Source organism: Talpa europaea (genome assembly GCF_964194135.1).
Source record: "Talpa europaea genome assembly, chromosome: 4".
NCBI lineage: Eukaryota > Metazoa > Chordata > Mammalia > Eulipotyphla > Talpidae > Talpa > Talpa europaea.
Genome location: NC_140070.1, coordinates 23,789,636 through 23,804,522, shown reverse-complemented (window position 1 = coordinate 23,804,522; position 14,887 = coordinate 23,789,636).

Below are 14,887 nucleotides of genomic sequence, written 5' to 3'. Positions count from 1 at the left end.
ATATGGATAACAAATTTCATTTTTGTTTGCCTAGAGATTGCCAAAATGGAATTTGATTCATTTTCTTTGCTAATGTTTTTTTTTTAATATTTTTTATGAAGCTTCTACTCCAGTTAAGAGAGTCATTCTTTTGAGAAAGTGAAATCTTACTCAGATATGCAAAGAGACAGTTCAAGGCTGTTTACTGATGTAATTGACAACAATAAAGTGGTGAAAATTGCTTAAATCAATCGTCTCATGAATCAAAGAAGAAACAAATCAAATGGTATACCCAAATGAGACCACAATAGAGTAGTTAACATAAGTAACTAAATCAAGGACAAACATCAAAAACATAAATTTGAATTCAAATCTAAGCCAAATAATATGTAGCACAATATAATTTATGGAAATTTAAAATACCATATTGGTTATGAAAAATCTATATATCTATATTTATGCATATGCATATATGTAGGCATGTAAAATACATATTATGTATTATATATGCATAAGTGTTTATATTTGTATGTATGTATGCCTACACCTACATGTCTGCTTGTATAAATATTTAAACAGATATGTGTATATATATATATATATAGAGAGAGAGAGAGAGAACACATTAAATATATAAGATCATTTATCTATGGAGAACAAGGATAGAAACTGGATTAATTATGTAGAACTAAGATAAAATTAATAAAATAAAAAATTAATTAAATAGGACAATGAATGGACTCCCTGGAGTTAAATGTCCCCTTTCTTAATGAGGCTTACTCTGACCACTTCAACTCCATGATCCTCTTATCTTTTTTATTATTCTTTTCTCATAGCATCTAATATGAACATCAGTTAGGATCTTGGCAGAGGTCAAATGCTTCAGATGATAGAAACAGACACTCAAGAGACTTTAATGAAGGGCTTAATTGCTGAATCGAGGCCAAGGTTAAAGAACTGACAAGGAATATTGAGACACTAGAGACCTGAAGGAGCAATGAGAGGAAATGGTGTTTCTGGAGTGTAGAGAGAGCTGGAAACTTACAAGAGAAAGGCACCCAAGAGGCTGTGTAGCTGAGCAGGGACAGAGCCTCTGCCAGAAACAAATGCAGTCAGGAGCAGGAAGGAACTAGAGAAGTAGCTTGACTTTTACCCCACATTGACCTAACCCAAGAGAAACCAACTGGTAAGGAAATCAGGTACTATTCATAGGATAGGTAATGTATTTGGGGAAGGGGTAAAGAGAAAAGCCATCATATATCATAGATAAATAAATAATTATATTTATATATAAAAATCTAAATATATGAAAATATTTAAAATATAAATGTTAGAAAATTTAAAAAAATAAATAACTTAAGTAAAGTATTAAATATGTTTATGTTATAAATTTATCATTTATTATCTGTCTCCCTGCTAGGACATTATTTCGAAGAGACAGGATCATTGTTTTGTTCACTGATATATCCCAAGTGCCTAGAAGAGTCCCAGTTATAAAGTAGGTAATCAATAATAATAGTTATATAATTGGTATGCCATTAATCAAAGAGTATGATTAATATGCTTCTTAGAATCTCAGAATTAAGGGAAAAGAGATTTAATTAAGAGCAGTTAAAGTATAAGATATCTTGTGACATCAAAAAAATAATTGTTTTATAATTATGAGGAAAATTTTCTGGGTTGAAGCCATTCGTTTTGTATTTTCTATTCAGATACAATACAAAAATGATTAATCAGCCAAAGATTCCAGATCAATCCATCAGTATCTAAATCTTGCGATTTCAGATGTGTGAATGACTGCACTTCCCACATTTAGGTCTTGTTTGGCAATTTCATATAGAGCAGAGTCACTGGAGAAAGTTCCTGCCAAAGATTCCAGAGATCGTAGTGACTAAATCCAAATGATTTTCTGAAAGCATACAGAGGAGAGTGCGGCAGGAAAACACTTCACAATAATTCATCCTTTAAGTCACTTAACAATATCCCGTTAATTCACTAACCACCCATCATTTCTCTTCCTAAATCAGCATTCATCCCTAATAATATTCTTAATTCTGAGCAACTAGTTTCTTGCCAAGAATCATTTTAAGATAAGCCTCTTATAAATGAGGTCTCTCATATTACTCACCATCCCAAGAGTAGATGATATTCAAAACCTTATGGCATTATAATTATGGTAACTATTCCAAGTATCCAGATACCATGGCAGTCAGATTATGCTACTTGAAGCATGAGTTTATTTAGTCATTAATTTTACAATGAAGTGTTTTACCTAGCATCTTAATAAACTGGCCTGTGTGAGGATTTAACAAGGTGAAATGTAATCAATGACTTCCAATTTTGATCTTTAAACCCTTTAACTATTAAAATAATTTATTTGTCCAATAACCTACAACTGAAAAGCTTAGGTGATAATTTTAGATTCTTTAGGAAAATGTCTTCCAATCCTTGAAGAAATGGCAATAGTATTGCTATATTTGGTGTGGTTTTTTTCTTCTTCAAAATGATCTTGAAATTATTTGACACTTCTCCCATTGAGATATGGGAGCTATCTCTCCCTTTGATCCTGTGCACTGTGATGACTTAACAGAATACAACTTTAGTGACACTGTGTCAGTTTCTGGCTCCAAAGGCTGAAGGATTTGGTTGATCTCACTATCAGTCTCTGGGACCATTGATTCTTCACACCCAGTCACAGAGAAGCAGCCCTGCATACAGTCCAGCTGACAAGCCCTGCTAAGGTCCTTGCCAATAGCCAGCTTAAACCCCAGATTTATGAGTGATTGAGATTTTTCATCATTTCAATCCCAAACTATTGAGATACTCCAACCTGCCAGATACTGGAATTGGAAATGTATGAGCTCTGTTTAAATTGCAGAATTATGAGAAACTTAAAGAATTTTTGTAGTTCCACTTATTTATTTTTCCTTCAATTTCCCCTGCCATTGGAGTTGAGCCCAATGCTTCAGAGTGTTTTGTCTATGTTTTCGTCTGTGTATTTTATGATTTTAGGTCTTACATCCAAATTTTAAAACTATTTTGTGTTAATTTTTTCCTTGTTGTAAGATAATGGTCTAGTTCCACTATTTTGCCTGTGGTTGTCCAGTTTTCCCAACAGCACTTGTTGAAGAGACTTTCCTTTCTCCACTGTGTGTTTAGCAACTTTGTTGTAGATTAACTGTCCATATAAGTAACCAGAAGTTACCAGAAGAAAATCCAGCTTACTTGTGGGTTTTCATTTCTATTCTACTGATTGGTAGGTCTAATGTTATTCCGATATCATACAGTTTTGATTATTATAGTTTTGTCATCAAACTGAAAAAGCTATGCACAGGAAAAGAAAGCATCATAAAAAGAAAGGGACACCCTTATGAATGGGAGAAAATATCTGCATGTCATACATCTGACAAAATGCTAATATTCAAGATCTGCAAAAAAACACATACAAGTCAACAAAAAGAAAACAACACAATTGAAAAATGGGGAAAGAGCTAAATAGACACTTCTCCAAATAAGACATACAGATGGCCAACAGGCACATTAAAAAAAAAAAGTGCTCATCATCACTTATCAGAGAAATGAAAATCAAAATCACAATGAGATACCCCCTCACCCTTGTGCACATGACCCACATCAAAATGACCAGAAACAGTAAGTGTTGATAAGGGTATGGAGAAAATAGAACCCTCCTACACTATGAAGGAACAAGACTAGTCTGGCCTCTATGAAAAACAGTGTGGAGTTTTCTCAAAACATTAAAAATAGATCTATATGATCCAGCATAGAGAAAAATGCAAAAACAATAATTTGAAGGGATATACGCACTCCTATGTTCATTACAGCACTATTTATACTAGCCAATGTATGGAAATAAATTCAGTGCCTAAAGGCAGATGAGTGGGTAAGGAAGATGTAATATATAAACACAATGGTATACTCTGCTACAAAAAAATAAATAAATAAAATAAACTCTTGCCATGTGCAATAACATGGATAGAGCAAGAAGGGACTATGCTAAGCAAAATACATTAGGAGAAAGACAAATACCAGGTGGTGTCACTTATATGTGGAATACAGAAAAACAAAACAAAGGGTCACATAAAACCAAACCAGTAACAAATCCTAGAAATCTGACTGTAGAATTGAAATTACCAGAGTGGGTGGGTTGGGGCTAGAGAGTATAAGGGGGAGTGAGCAATGGTCTATGGTGGTAGATGAGTGCTTTGGGATGGGTGTGGTGTGGTAACCTACATTTGAACAGGTGTGAATCTATATCCCTAAATCATATAATTCTGTAAATCACTATTAACTCAGTAAAATATGTACATATTATATATATGAAAAACATGTATATATAAAAATAAAAGTAGTACATGCCCAAAAACAAAACATGAAATAATTGTTTTCATCCAATAAGTTTGGAGTGACAGTTCCAACAGTAATAATCAGAACACAAACTATCTTAGATTCTTGGTGGCTACAGAAATCTATGTAGGTAGATATCTCACTTATGGATAAGAGATTCTTCTCTAAGAAGCTGTCTTTCAGTATACAAGCTGGGCTAAACTGTGAATTTCTTTTTAGATTATTAAATGTTCTATTTGGTTAATGGAAGTATTTTGTATATTAATATACTTAAGATAAAATAAGAGGAAAATAATCTAAAATGTTTTTCCTGAAGCATTGGACTGGTCTAAGGATAATCTAAGACAGATTGCTATCTTAATAAACTTTCTGTTTTCCTTCCAATGCCAAGACCATATTTCCTCTTTCATCACACCCCAACTCTGAAAAGTATATTTGACTTGAGTGTATACAAAGTGTCTACATGTTGGCTCTTGATTAGTTTTCATTTCTGGCTTGTGAAAATTGATTGTTTAAGACTTGTGAGTTTAGTGAAGGCTGCACATTATCAGGGAGATTTGGGGCTCTACTAGCATCTTGGACATTAGGCAATAAAATATTTATGTGAATTATATCTTATTATCAAACTTTTAAGTATATGCTTACTTCACTTCCTTCTCTGTAGCTTTCCAGGATTTATAGAACCCAAGGATATTAAAATCGGGATCTAATTAAAGAAAGCAGATTAAATCCATCAAGATTTATAATTTGTAATGAGAAATTCTAACCTCTTTTGTACACACAGTTCTACAAAATGAAAGGAAAGGAAACTGGAAAATATTTCAGCTTTCAACTCTTTAAGTACTCGCTGTAACTGAAAGAAAAAGGTTAATATGTTATTTGATAAGGAATTATTTTCATGCTTGCCATTTATGTATTTGGATGTTTGTCAAATTACTCAACAACATACTGATTTGAGTAAATTATGAAAATAATTTGCATGCTGTAATCTTTTTAAAATTTTTGTTTTCTCAGAACAGTAGATAAAAGTATGATTTTAACAAAGAAAATTTTCTGAACCACTTACGCCTACCTTTTCTGTGGAATCTTTTTCAAATTTGGTTTTCACTGTGGGAAAATACAACAATCATTTTTACGTCCCCAGTTTGACATTTCCTAAGAAAATAGGGCATGACAAACAATTAGAATCAGTTTGAAAAAGATTATTTTAAAAACTATATATTTTGTAATTGTCAATTGAGAAATAATCAGACTGCAATATAAGCAAGACAGAACCCTAGACAATAGGTTTCATAGTCAAAGGGCAGTTCCAATGTGTGTTCCACCAGGGGCAGCACATAAAGGAAACTTTGAAGTTTAAATGGGGAAGTGGTCTGAGCTTAGGTCACTAGTTTTAGAATTTTGGATTGATTCTTAAGTTCATTTGTTTTTTTTAGTACTGGTTGGTAAGAGTCTTCAGACAAAGCTACAGTGAGGAGCCTGTAGATGATCTCCAGCTTCTTCCTTAATCACCGTTAAAGAGAAAACAAGGAGTTGGTGGTAAGTCAGGCTGCCTCAGCAACTTACCCATAATTCTCATCGTGGACATTAGAGACAAGATGGAGTCTTTCAATTCAAAGTAGTGTCCATATAATCCATAAAAGTAACCGTGTCTCTGAAGATAGAATTGAATCTTGTTTCTTTTCTCATGTAAATGTCAACAGAATGAACGTTCCAGACTTGTATTGCAGTAAGTATGTGAATATCTTTAAATATAAACTATGCCTTTTTATTCATTATCTCAAATTGTCTAAGGACCCTATGTCAAAGAGGTGAGCTCTGTCATTTTTTATGCTGAATTTGGAACTCTCACACATTAGCAAATCTTCCACATACATAAATAAAAAGCAGAAATAGCAGCAACCCAGAACCTTGTTGTTTTCCCAACTCTGCATTGCTGATGACAGCGATTAGGAGAAGTTATCATTGGAGAATTCAGGTAACTGCTGTGCAAATATCATTGTCCCCATTCTGTCTGTTGTAATTAAATGCTGTTTGTTATTCAGAGAGTAGAACCGGTCCCCTATTAACTCCTGTCCCAAAAAGATAAGAGGCAAATTGAGGGAACACCTGAATTTACATTTTGTTACAAATAACTGATGTTGTAATTTAAACTTATATTTCAGGATTTCCCACAGGTAATGTTTAAAATGATATTTTATCACTAAAATGATATTTTTATCACAATTGAAAGGATGTGATTACGATAGTCTCATTAGATATTAGAACATCTCTTAAAGGAACAGTGACCTTATTTTTAGTTAAGAATATACTCCATTTTGTAGGGACTGACTGCAGCACTTGACTGCGGAGCATCACACTTATTCATTAGACAAATTTAGTTGAGCACCTATTATGTGCTGGGCATGAGGAAACAAAAAGGAATGAATTATAGCTATTTTTAGTTCTAATGGAACTTATATCCTCATGAAGAGAGGCAGATAGAAGACAACCTATCAACAAATGACAGTAAGATAATTATGGATAAGAATAGATATGGACAGATAATCAACAAGTAAGGTGATGAATTAGGGAGGCAGGGCTTGGATATGGGCCAATGGGAAGACCCCTCTGGAGGGGAGAGTAAAACAATGTACTGGAGGAGAGTGAGCTCAGCCTTGAAAGGGGTAGTGGGAGAGCACCCATGTGGAGCTAATCCCTGGTGATTACACACAGGAATGTTTCATAATCGAAGTGTCTACAACCTTGAATCTGGGCACATTGTTTTCTCTTTATTTTCCCAAAACAAGTTTTCTTTACCAATTGCTATTTTTTGTCAGTGACCCTATAATAAATCACTTATAATGAGAAGAAAGTGTTGATCAATATTCATGGCAACTAAACTGCTCTTTTGCTGATTAGTTTAGGGGTAATTCAGTTACCGATCATTAACTTTCCCTAGTCAAAAGGCAAAAATGAATTACAGAGAAAACTGATGGGAGGATAGACTTTGGGATCACTGCTATAGAAGGAGCTAATCAGCTTGGGACCAGAGAAAGATAATCTAAATCAGAGACAGAATTAGAATGTTAAAAGATGATCTATTTATTAATACAGGACCTATGTAAAAAAGGTTTTAGAATAGACTCAGACACATAACACAAGTTAAGCGATTATACATTCTATTTCTAATTATATTTGTATGTATTGTGCAAAATAGATAATTGTTGAATTAAACATAAATGAAATTAAGAAATCTGGTGTTGGTTTAGTTGTTTTCACCCATTTTGCACAAATAGTCTCTTGTACTGTCCAGTAGTTCCAGCACCATTTTGTTGAAAGATTATCTTTGCTCCATTGAATTGCCTTGGCTCCTTGGTCAAAATCAGTTGACTATATTTATTTGGGTATTTCTGGACTCTGTTCTGTTCCACTGATCAATCTGTCTACTCTTTTTCCAGTAGCACACAGTCTTGATTACTCCTTTGGTACTCCTTAATATGCATTGATTATATTTTAGCATTTGTCATTGTAATTTATCTGAAAACATACTTAACCATTTGCTGAAAATTGCCTAGTATTAAAACTAAGTCAGTTTCATGGGCAAATTCTTTCTAGGCTACTAAATTTCCATATGTGCATATAATTCTCAGTCTCATGATCCATATTTTTTGATTGGCAATTTAATACGATAATGGATTTTTCCTTCTAAACTTTTCTAATGGGGTTTTTAGTTTTGTTGTTCTTGATAGCAGAAAATTATAGTTCAATTGAAAGAACAGCTAAGAAACAATTTAAAATCTAAAATAATACTAATTTTTAAGAAGCTAATTGAATTTTTTTTCTTGATTGATACAGTTTCAAATCATGGTAAAAACTGACCAGTAACTAGGGGACACAGACTTCAAGGTGCAGTCCCCCCACTGTCATACCCAAAATGTACAAGTGGTTTATATCTTTAACATGGATAACTGACAGTATGTAGTTTGTCCTTTATCTTAGAAGCTACTTTTTTATGAAAAATTTCAGGTATTTTAGCCTATTAATAAAAATATTAGCAAATAAATATTTGCAATATTTGAGATTCCATACTAAGCTAAGCTTTGTTCTACACATCTTTAATTAAATTTCATAGTAACCCAATACTTAACAAGATAAGTGCTAATATTACCTCCATTTCAGAGATGAGATAATTAACATGTAGAAGGGTTAGAAATCTTGTTTAAGATTTAATAAGTAATGGAGCAGACTTTGTCAGACTAACTCTAGGACCTGTATTCCAGCCTCCTAACTATACTGATTAAAAAGAAGCTGCTGATATTTGGTGGTTAGAAAATTCAAGATCCTTGTGATTTCAGTGTAGAAGATATTGTTATGTTTAGTTTATGAAATTTCTTACTGTTTAATTTGGTATGTTACAGTACGCATTTTTCTGTGAACCAAACCACAAAGTATACTAATTGAAAGTAAAGCCTAATTAGGGCCTCCTGGGTGGCGCAGCGGTTGAGCGCTGGGTTGCGAAGCTGCCTGCAGCCTCTGCAGCCGGTTCGATCCCCGGCTGCTCCCCGGCCACCGGAGGAGGGTCCCACATAGCGCGCAGACCTCTCCTGCCGCCCGCTGCTCCCCTCAGCAGTGTATTTCGGTCCTTCTGCCTGTTCTGCAACCTGCTCTGTCTCTAGTGAATCCCCTCACCCTCCTGAACCTCTGGCCTGTACCCCAGCTCTTGTATAAAAATAAATAAATCTTTAAAAAAAATTAGATGTTTCTACATGGAACTTTACATCTGAAGTAAGTGAAAATGGTAGATTCCTATTCATATGGTTCCTGCAAAAAGACAGCTCTTACGTGATTTTTTTTGAGTCTCTGATACCATGCTAATTCTTATTCAGTTTTCAAGTCTTGGTGTCCTACCTACCACTGCCTCCCTGAGTCTTGGCATAACTTCTTATACATACTTTTCTACTTAAGAGCACCAGGGTCACTTTCTGTCATTTGCAAATGAGAGCTCTGTTTAAATGTTAAATCAGACTTTTAAAACTATATGTATGTACATCTCAAAGGGTGAGACATCAATAATTGCTATCCAAGTCCTATATACTTTATATAATAAAGGATAATTTTCTCCATGAAATCCTACTGATTCAAGTATAGGTTGAAAATAAACTCTAATTGGTATCCAATTATTTCTTAGATTAGGTTTATTTTACTGAATCTTAAAATAGCAAATCCTTTCTTGCTATCCATCTTGCCACATTTGAAGAAAGGAAATTTGGGCTAAGGGTTGGGGACAAGTAGAACTAATTGCTAGGTCAACCAAAGTAAATTGGATTCAATGTCTAAGTACTATTAATATAAACTGTCCCCCAGAACATTGGGGTTATAAAGCAAAGTGCCAAAGAGAATAAAATATTGAATTTGTCCAATCATTTCAAATTTAATGGCCAAGAGATGAAAACACTTGGGGGATTCTATTCACAAATTAAGAATATTTTTAGTTCTCCTTCTTTGTCAGATCTTCAGGGTAGACTTTGGGCTTTAAATGCCAGCAGTGATAGCAAGTCATTCTTCAGCATACAGAAATGCAAGCATGATGAAGCATGAGTGCCTGGGTTTCTCATCAGCCTTCTGGGTGGAAAAGATAAAGAAAACAAGTATAAAAAAATGAGAGTATCTTTATTCCAGCTGCCATGGGCACCTTAGTTTTTTGCTCTTAAAAGAAGTGCCACCAGAAGGTATTTATTTGAGAGAGGGAAGAAAGTGTCCTTTTTAGTGTTCACTGGAAGTTAGGAGAGAATTCCACTTTGCAACTTGATCTGTATGTTTGAAATAACCCTAATTATTACATACAGTTAGGCCATAAAAGCCATATATTTATGTATCATTTTACAGCTTTTAACACTCTTACATCTGCAATCAAATCTGAAATAGGTAACTCTCCAGGGATTCAGTGAAGCTAATCATATCTCCATTATGATGTGGATGTATGAAGTCTCTCAGTTTGGAAAAATCAACTGTTCTAAATCACGCAACTAGGGAATTTTGAAGCCGTGATCAGAAAACTAGTCTTAGAATCATAATGCTTTCATAAATAACGATAGTGTTAGCATGCATTATCAAAAGTAAAGAATTTTGATTATATAAATGATATATAATAATAGTTCCAGAAGAGAATAAATGCAACACTAAATCCTCATTTCTGGCCTAAATGACCACATGGCTTAATTACTATGCATAACACAGAGTCATGATAGAATATGATGTTATAGTCAAAACAATTCTGCTGTGCCCAAGAATTACTCTTCAAATGCTTATTGTTAACATAATTATAATTAGGATGAAAATTATAAAAAGACAGATTTAGTAAAATTGGAAAGTATTCTTACTGGGCTGCCACTATTCTTTTGTTTTCAAAAGTGTCAAGTTGCCTGTTTGCCTTTTTAAATGAAAAATGACTTTGAAAATTATTAAATGAAATTTTAAATGGATTTGTACATTGCTACATTAAATTACAGGTTATAGATTAATTTACATCAATTAAATTATCAGTAGACTCTAAGTACTTCACACTATCACAGGCTGGGATTTACCAAAAGAAGAATCTATTAATACTAAGTTTTAAAGAAAGCTTATCAAAGAGATGCACTTAGCTCTTAAAGTAGTAATAAATAAATCTAGTACTTATTGAGTATTTCACATAGATTTTATCATTTAATCCCCAAAGCACTCTATGAGACTGGTGCTATTCTTTCTATAACAAAGAATAAGGAAAATTAAGTAATTTGTCCAAGGTAGTTAAATAAAGAATTTGAACCCAGGTAGCCTGTCACTATTTCCTTTACCAGATAAAATGTGTATCAATAGAAGTGCATTCCATTTACTAGACAAAATATGTGGATCATTATTAGTTGTTTTTAAATTTGAGATAATGTAAATTGAATGGTTTCTAAATAATTTGTGTACCACTAAGTGCTATTGTAGTGAAAATAATTTCATACTCATTTCAGAAATTTTGAATTTCATTTCTTAAACCTCCATGTAGGTAGGTAGTTGAGAGTAAGTCACAGAAGATGTACCTGTGTAAAATAGATAAAACCCATCAGCATCATCACCTTTATGTATGAGAAATATTTTTAAAACTAAAAAATGCTACATTGTGATTTTTAAATTAATATTTAGTCATTATTGTTAAAAAAAAGAACCAAAGAAAAATGGGAACGGTGTTATAACTGATTAGAAGAAACATATTCATAAGACTGTTTTCAGATTCCAGCCTTCCTCTTGATAATGTTATATTCTCACTGTCAGTAAGATTTACAAGAGTTATTGACAGTAGAAATTTCATTCATTGAGCCATTTGTTATGTGTGCTTTGAAGTTATTCCCCAAAAGGCAACTAGGGAGGATATAAATAATGCTCATGGCCTGGTCAGTGGCACTATTAAGACTGATTGCTCAGCTCCATTATTCAGATAAATATATGTCTCCAAAAAAATAAATTATCATTTTTGTCTTTAATATTAGGTGTCTGATAAAGGGATGGGGAGTTGGAGGGAAACACAGACGAGATAGAAATCAGGAGTGGAGAGCCCAGGAAACAGGTTGATAAGTCAGGAAGAAAAGAAGATTTTTGTTGCTAAGAAATAGCAAAGAGTAGATGACAGATTGAGAAAAGTGGTAAGGTGAAGCTGACATAAATTTGAAAACTTAAATGGAAATTGCGTAAGTACAGATCCTAGAACTGATGTAGCCTCATAAATGGTAGGAGTGGTGCTTCGTCTCGCAGGGATGTCCCATAAACCAGAGTGATCATTATACCCAAGAAAATGTCAGCTTTAAAATTTGAGAGATTTGGGGGAATGGAGTATTGAGGGCAGAAAATATGATGACTCAATGACTTTTGTTGTTATTGTAAATTTGTAAGAGAATACTTGCTGCATGCGAGGAACTGAGGGCCCATTTCTCTTCTTGCACTTTATCCTAAAATGTATTTTATCTCAGTTTCATGTAGCTTCAGTTGAGGTACACTGGTGTGTCCATACATCTATGTGCTTATATTTATATGTAGATACACAAAGTTACACACATACTCATTTAAGGCTTCAGAGAATATGTATTCATCTAGGGTTATATTTTTTATAATGGAGAATATAACTTCTGTGAACAATGAAACTGGTTGTCTATCTTGCTCATTGATACATGTCAATGCCCAACAAAGAATCTTGTAAATAAAAGATGCTCTATAGATTTTGGTTGAGTGAATGAATGCCATTCACTCTTGGTTTCAGAGAAAATCCTCTAATTATTTGAAATGGATATCAAAATATCAACTTCGTCATCGAGGGCTTAATTGTGAATGGTAAACTTTTTTGGAAATAGTGAAACATAAATTTGTATTTTAATTTATGAGAGAAAAATTTTAATACTTAATATTCTTTTTTTAAAAGGTTTATTTATTTATACAAGAACCAGGGTACAGTCCAGAGTCGCGGGAGGGTGAGAGGATTCACCAGAGACAGAGTGGGGAGCAGAACAGGCAGATGGACCGAAAGCACTGCTGAGGGGAGCAGCGGGCGAGACAGAAGAGGTCTGCCGTGCCATGTGGGTATCTCCCTGGCCGGCCAGGATTGAACCAGTGCTGCAGAGGCTGCGGACAGCTTCACAGTGTGTCGCTCAACCGTCTGAGCCACCAGGGGAGGCCCAATACATAATATTCTTAACTCATATGAGTAGAGTATGGTGTCATTATGAACTATATGATGAAATGTCTGAGCATTCAGCTATTGGGATAATGTTTGCTTCAGTTCAGACTATATAGGAGTTGACGTGCTAATTTTCAAACACATTTCTTTGTGAGCTGAACGATTACTGAAAGCCATTGTCTTTTACAAATTGACAATATGCAAAGCCTAGTTAAATAAAGGTATAAATGAAAGCCAACTTTTAGAAATTACAATTGAAATGTCATTGATGTCAGTTTAGCACTGTTGGAAGATATGAAAAACTTCTCAAAACTGACATTTTTAATCAAAGTAATATTTTTAATAATAGTTCCTCTGTGATCATGGCAATCACTTGTGTTATTCAAAATCTATTTTTTGATACACATATACAGGTACAGTTCTAAAGGTGGATGAAGTAGGCAGCACATAGGCAGTGTCTTCTAAAGGTCACCAAAAGGGCTGTGCCACAAGTCAACAACATGATGTTAGGTTCTTAGAAATCTGTAATATATAATATGAATATATTATTCTGTTAGTCTTATGCTCAGCACATTAAACAGGGTGAATATGTAGCAACAGATGCATAAACAGTTTAAGGGCACATAGCTAATAACAAAGAGCTGGAACTCAAGCCTTAGTCTAACTACTCACAATCTAATGTTCCTTTTATTATACACAATCATTCTTGGTGGTTCAATCTCCTATACCAGTAGATTTTCCTCTAGGGACAGTGATGTCTCCAGAAGAACCTTCTCAAAGTTTGTTTACTTGAGAAATAAAATGTCTTGAGCTAAAAAGAAGCTTTAACTATTGGAAGGAAATATTAGAAATCTAATGGAATGCGATGCAAAATAGGTAAAAAAAGGCTCTTATTTTTGTTTCTTTGTTTGTATTTTACTCCTTTGCTTCCCTTTCCCCCCCTATCTCTGCCTCTGGCAACCTGTTCTCTGAATTCAATTTTAGGTTCCACATATGTGAGATCATATAATATTTATCTTTCTCTGTCTTATTTTACTTAGTATAATGTCCTCAAGGTCCATCCACATTTATTGCTACAAATGGCAGGATTTACTTTTTTAAAAATAACAATAGTAGGGCCTCCCTGGTGACGCAGCAGGTTGAGCACAACGCTGTGAAGCTGTCCGCAGCATCCACAGTGCTGATTCAATTCCCGGCTGGCCCAGGGAGATACCCACATGGTGCCACAGACCTCCCCTCAGCAGTGCTTTTGGTCTTGTCTGCCTGTTCTGCTCCCTGCTCTGTCTCGGGTGAATCCTCTCACCCTCCCGTGACTCTGGAGTGTACCCCAGCTCTTGTATAAATAAAAATAAATCTTAAAAAATAGTATTCTAATATATATAAATATATGTAATATATACATATGTACTCTATGTATCAACTTTTCTTTATCTGTTCATCTATCCAATGAATGCTTAGGTTGTTCCATGTCATGGGTATTACAAATAATATTGTGATGAACGTAGGGGTGCAGCCATCTCTTTGAGATCATTTCATTTCCTTCAGATATAAACCCAGAAGTGAAATTGTTGCATCATATGGTAGCTCTGTTTTTAATTTTTGAGAACCTTCCATCGTGTTTTCTATAGTGATTATATCCATTTGCATTGCCACAGACAATCCACAGAGTTCTTTATTCTTGTGTCCTCACCCACACATTTGTTATCTCTTGTCTTTTTGATGACTGTCATTCTAAGTGGTATGAAGTGATATCTCATTGTGGTTTTGATTTGCATTTCCCTGATGATTAGTGATGCTGAGTATCTTTTTATGTACCCATTGGCCACCTTGGCCTCTCCTTTGGAAAATGTCTTTTTAGTTTCTTTG